Below are 6,127 nucleotides of genomic sequence, written 5' to 3' on the forward strand. Positions count from 1 at the left end.
CTAAAATACTCTCTCATATCATGTTCAATGCTATTTGCAAAAAAAAGTTTCATGATTTCTCTGAGTACAAAAAACCTATGCTTCCTTTATTTTAAAAAAAACCCACAATATATAATTCTGTATTTACCACTTTCCCATAACCACAAGAAAGTGCTTCTTCTCTTTACCTGCAATCCTACTCCTATGCAACCACTTTTTCTGCTCCTCACTTTTTTGATATTCAACACTTTTAAATTTTCAGAAAGTAATATTCACAAGTGTAAGTAATTAATTCTGTGGTTACTTTAAAATCTATCTCTGCCAACAGAGAATAAGCTTTGAAATGGCAGGGACTGTTTCTGTCTTATTCACCGCTGGATCCCCAACATCTAGGATTGTAAGCCACTTTGAATAAATGAATTTATTAATGAATGAGTGAATAAAGGAACAGACTGCTAGAACCATTGGGAACCACATGACTGAACTAATCACTTGTGATATAATTGCAGATCTTCAGAGTCTTTCTAGCCTAAAGTCTCCAAAAAGCAACTGGACAAGTCAATAGAGTTCAAATAAGCTCATTAGATAAGGTCAGCCACAGTGTGTGCTCACACACTGTAATGGCTTCCTTCTTCTCTAGAATATCATGTCTTTCTCCTTACTTTTACTTTTCCTCCAATTCCTATTCTCTATCTCTCTTTTGGTTGCTACTCACCTTAGTCTCATTTCCTTCTCCACTTTTCTGTATTGACACCCATTCTACTAGAATCACTCCTTTCTCCATTCATCCATTACTTCATTTATTACTTCAACATATTATCTATTGGTCACTTGAGATGTATAACAGTACAGAAGAAATACATAGAAAAAACAAGTGTCCCCTCTCAATAAACTTATAATATGCATAAGTTATATACATATGACCAAGTTTCAGGCCAGAAGGGATGCCAAGATGCCAAGAGAGATGCAATTGCAGAGCCATAAGAATTCAAAGGAGGCATTTAGAGCATCAATTCCCTACCTTGGTTCACATTTTATTCATCAGGGATGCTTTTTAAAACTGACTGCTGGCCAGACCACGTAGCAAAGGGAAATAAATAAAGGGAATCCAAATGGGAAAGGAAGAAGTCAAATTATCCTCCCTTTTCAGACAACATGATCTTATACTAAGAAAAACCTAAGGACTCCACCAAAAAACTCTTAGAACTGATAAACAAATTCAAAAAAAGTTACAAAATACAAAGTCAACATACAAAAATAAGCAGCATTGATATTCAGCAACAGTAAACAATCTGAAAAAGAAATTAAGAAAGTAATTCTATTTATAATAGCTACAAAAATATATAATATCTAGGAATCAGTTTAATAAAAAAGTAAAAGATCTATATAATAAAACTATAAAAGACTGATGAAAGAAATTGAAGAGGACACAAAAGATGGAAAGCTGTTCCATGTTTATAGATTGGAAGAATTAATATCACTGAAATCAGCATATTGCTCCAAGCAATCTACAGATACAATGATATGCCTATCAAAATATCAATGACATTATTCTGAGAAATAGAAAAAAATCTTAAAATTTATATGAAACCACAAAAAAATAGAATAGCCAAAGCAATATTGAACAAAAGACCAAAGATGGAGACATCACACTATATGACTTCAAAATGTACAAAACTATAGTAATCTTCAAGATTCTGGCATAAAAACAGATGCACAGACCAATGGGATAGAATGAGGAACCTAAATATAAAGCCATGAATCTGCAGCCAACTCATTTTGACAAAAGTGCCAAAAACATACAAAAGAAAAAGAATGTTCACTTTAGTAAATAGTACTGGTAAAACTGGATAACCATATGCAGAAGAAACTGACCCCTATCTCTCACCATATACAAAAAATCAAATCAAAATAGATGAAAGACTTAAATATAAGACCTGAAACTATGAAACTACTTTAAGAAAACATTTGATAAACACTTCAGGACATTGGTGTAGGCAAAATTTTTTAAAACTTCAAAATCACAAGCAACAAAAGCAAATACAGAAATTACATAAACTTAAAAAGCTTCTGGATACCAAAGAAAATAATCAACAGAGTGAAGAGAATTCAGACAATGGTAAAATATGTTTGCAAACAATCCATCACTTCAAGGGCTTAATAACCAGAATACATGAGGAGTTCAAACAACTCAGCATAAAAAAATAATAATTCAATCTAAAAATGGGCAAAAGATCTGAAAAGACATTTCTCAAAAACAAATAGCCAACAGGTATAAGAAAAAATGCTCAACATCAGAGAAATGCAAATCAAAAGCACAATAAGATATCATCTTACTCCAGTTAAAATGGCTTTTATAAAAAAGACAGAGAATAGTGGATGCTGTCAGGATGTGGATAAAGGGGAAACTTCATACACTGTTGGTGGGAATCAAAATTAGTACAGCCATGATGGAATACAGAATGGAGGTTTCACAAAGATCTAAAACTAGAACTACCATTTGATACAACTACCCTATTGTTGGGTATATCCAACAGAAAGGAAATCAATATATTGAAAAGATATCTCACTCCCATGTTTATTGCCTCACTATTCACAACAGCCACGATATGGAATCAACCTAAGTGCCCATCAACTAATCAATGGATAAAGATATGGTATATATAGAGAGAGAGAGAGGGAGAGGGGAATATTATTCAACCATAAAAAGAAACCATATTGTCATTTACAGCAACATGGAAGGAACTAGATGTCATTATGTTAAATGAAAGAAGCCAAGCACAGAAACATAAACATCACATGTTCTCCTTCATATGTGGGAGCTTAAAAATTGGATCCCATGAGGATACAGAGTAGGCCAGTGGTTACCAGAGGCCAGGAGGATAAGGGAGGGGGGATAAAGAGAGGTGGATAAATGGGCACAAATACATAGTTAGATAGAAGAAATAAGATCTAATGTTTGATAGATCAGTAAGGTGACTATAGTGTACAATAATCTATTATACATTTCAAAATAGCTAGGAGGTGCTTGCTTTGGCAGCACATATACTAAAAATTGGAATGATACAGAGAAGATTAGCATGGCCCCTGCACAAAATAGCTAGGAGATAATTATTCTAATGCTTCTATTATAAATAAAAGGCAAATATTCAAGGTGATGGATATCCCAACTACTCTGATTTGATCTTTACATGTTATATGAATGTATTAAATTATCCCTTCTACTCTGAAAATATGTACATTTATTATCTATAAATTTTAAGAAGAAAAAAAACTGTGACTGCTGATTATTAAATAACTTCCAAAATGATGGAGTGAGAAGCATGACAAATCTTACTCCTCAAAAATTATGACAAAACTATTCAAAATTATAATAAATAACCATTTCAGACCTCTAGAATTAACAACGGTATACAAAAAATTAAGAGGTGTTTACTCAAAAAAACTACTGAACCTTTGTAGAAACAGTGGTCTGTCATGTTTTTATTTAGAGTTTTTTTTTTTTTTTTTTTTTTTTTCCACCCAGCTACTGAGAGAGGAGCTATGAGGACCAACAAACTGGCTACCACCAGAGAGGGCTGACTTGATTTGTTCCTTATGCACTTGATAAGAATATATATTCTTCTGTTCCTAGGAGTGTTCTATATATGTCAGGACTAATTTTTAGTGTTGTTCAAGTCTTCTATTTTCCTGTTGATCATATGGCTTGTTGAAAGTAAGATATTGAAGTATCAAGATATTATTGATCAGTTTTTGCTTTGTGTATATTGGGGCTTTGTTGTAAGGTGCATATATGTTTATAATTGTTATTTCTTCCTGATTGACAGACTCTTTTATAAATTAAAAAAATCTCCTTATTTGTCTCTAGCTAAATTTGTTATAATTTGTATCACACATGAAGTCTATTTGGTCTGATATTAATATAAATATTCCAGCTCTTTTTGGCTACTGTTTGCATGATATGTTTTTCCATACTTTTACTCATAATTTATTTGTGTCTTAGAATTTAAAGTGTGTTCTTATAAATAGCATATACTAGGATCATGTTGTTTTGCTTTTATTTTTACCTATTCTTCAATTTCTACCTTTTGATTGTAATGTTTAAATCATTTATATGTAATTCAATTATTGATAAGGCAGTACATATATATATATATATATATACACACACATACACACATATGTCATTTTGCTATTTGTTTTCTATGTGTCTTAATTTTTGTTCCTTTATTCCTCAATTACTACCTTCTTTTGTGCTAGACATTTTCTAGTATACCATTTTAATTCTATTGTTTCTTTGCTACAATTTTTCAAGTTAAATTCTTTGTTAAAGGTTGTCCTGAGGGCTACAATTAACATTTATAATGTGAGAACTATAATTAACTTATAACAATTTACCTCAATTCATATTAACTTAATTTCAAGAGTATACAAACACTTTGTTCTTATCTGCCTCCACTCTCTTCCCCTCCCCAGTGCTATTATTGTCACACAGATGGCATAATTCTTCAGGCATGTTTTTCTTTAATTCTAAATCCTTCAATACATTTCTGTTATAGAATTATTGCTTTATGCAATTATCTTTTAAAGCATATAGGACTTAACCTCATGACAGAATCAACATTGTTAAAATGTGTATACTATGCAAAGTGATTTGCAAATTCAATTCAATCTCCATTAAAATACCATGTCATATTTTGCAGATCCAGAAAAAATAATTCTATGTTTAGTGTGGAACCAGAAAAGACCCCGTAGAGCCAAAGCAACCTTAAGCAAAAAGAACAAATTGGGAGGACTCACTTTAGCAGACTTCAAGCTATACTATAAGGCTATAATAACCAAAACAGCAAGGTAATGGCACAATAACAGAGACATAGACCAAAGGATTAGAACCAGATATAAAATCCCCCTCATGTTGCCATCTGATCTTTGACAAAGCAGACAAAAACATTCACTGGGGAAAAGATTTTCTATTCAATACATGGTGCTGGGTAAATTGGATAGCCACATGTAGAATACTGAAACAAGATCTGTACCTCTCACCACTCACAAAAATCAACTAATGGTGGACAATAGATTTAAACCTAAGGCATGAAAACATAAGAATTCTAGAAGGAAATGTTGGAAAAAGTCTTCTAGATATTAGCATAGGCAAAAAATTTATGAAGAAAACTCCAGAGGCAATCACAGCAACAATAAAAATAAAAAAAATGGTACTTGATTAAATTAAATAGCTTCTGTACAGCCAAGAAAACAACAGAGTAAATAGACAACCTACAGCATGGAAGAAATTATTTGCATGCTATACATTCAATAAAGAGCTAATAAACAGAATCAACAAAGAACTCAAGCAAATCAGCAAGAAAACATCAATCCCATTAAAAAGTGGGCAAAACACATGAACAGAAGCTTTTCAAAAGGAGGTAGACTAATGACCAATAAGCATATGAAAAATACCCAACATTTCTAATAATCAGGGAAATGTAAATCAAAACTACAGTGAGATATCACCTAACTCGAGTGAAAATGGCTATTATCAAAAAGTTCCAAAACAACAGATGCTGGTGTGGATATGGAGGGAAAGGAACACTTATACAATGTTGGTGGAACTGCAAACTAGTACAACCCCTATGGAAAGTAGTATGGAGATACCTCAAAAAACTAAAAGTAGACCTACCATTTCATTCAGCAATCGCACTACTGGGTAGTTACCCAAAGGGAAAAAAAAAGACATTTTTTTAAAGACAGTCTCATTCAGATGTTTATAGCAGCACAATTTATAATTGCAAAGATGTGGAAACAACCCAAGTGTCCATCAATACATGAGGGGATTAATAAAATGTAATATATACATACCATGAGCACTAGTCAGCCATAAAAAAAAATGGTGATCTAGTATCTTTTTTAACAACCTAGATAGAACTGGAGATCATTCTTCTTAGTGAAGTATCATGAGAATGGAAAAACAAATATCACATGCACTCAAAACTAAATTGAAACTAATTGATCAATACTTATGTGCATGTATGGAAGTAAAACTCAAGGGAAATCATGAAGGTGAGGGGGGAAGAAGGAATGGGTAAATTCATGCCTAATGAGCACAATGCATACTAACTGGGTGAAGGGCACACTTATAACTTTGATTCAA

The 6,127-nt window shown here is 32.4% G+C and overlaps 1 pseudogene; it reads left to right on the plus strand.

Annotated features, from left to right (window-relative positions):
* The first annotated feature begins 3,003 nt into the window (after positions 1-3,003).
* LOC142874670 (uncharacterized) lies at positions 3,004-3,103 on the plus strand (annotated as a pseudogene).
* Positions 3,104-6,127: the final 3,024 nt, after the last annotated feature.

Source organism: Microcebus murinus, chromosome 12 (assembly GCF_040939455.1).
Source record: "Microcebus murinus isolate Inina chromosome 12, M.murinus_Inina_mat1.0, whole genome shotgun sequence".
Taxonomy (NCBI): domain Eukaryota; kingdom Metazoa; phylum Chordata; class Mammalia; order Primates; family Cheirogaleidae; genus Microcebus; species Microcebus murinus.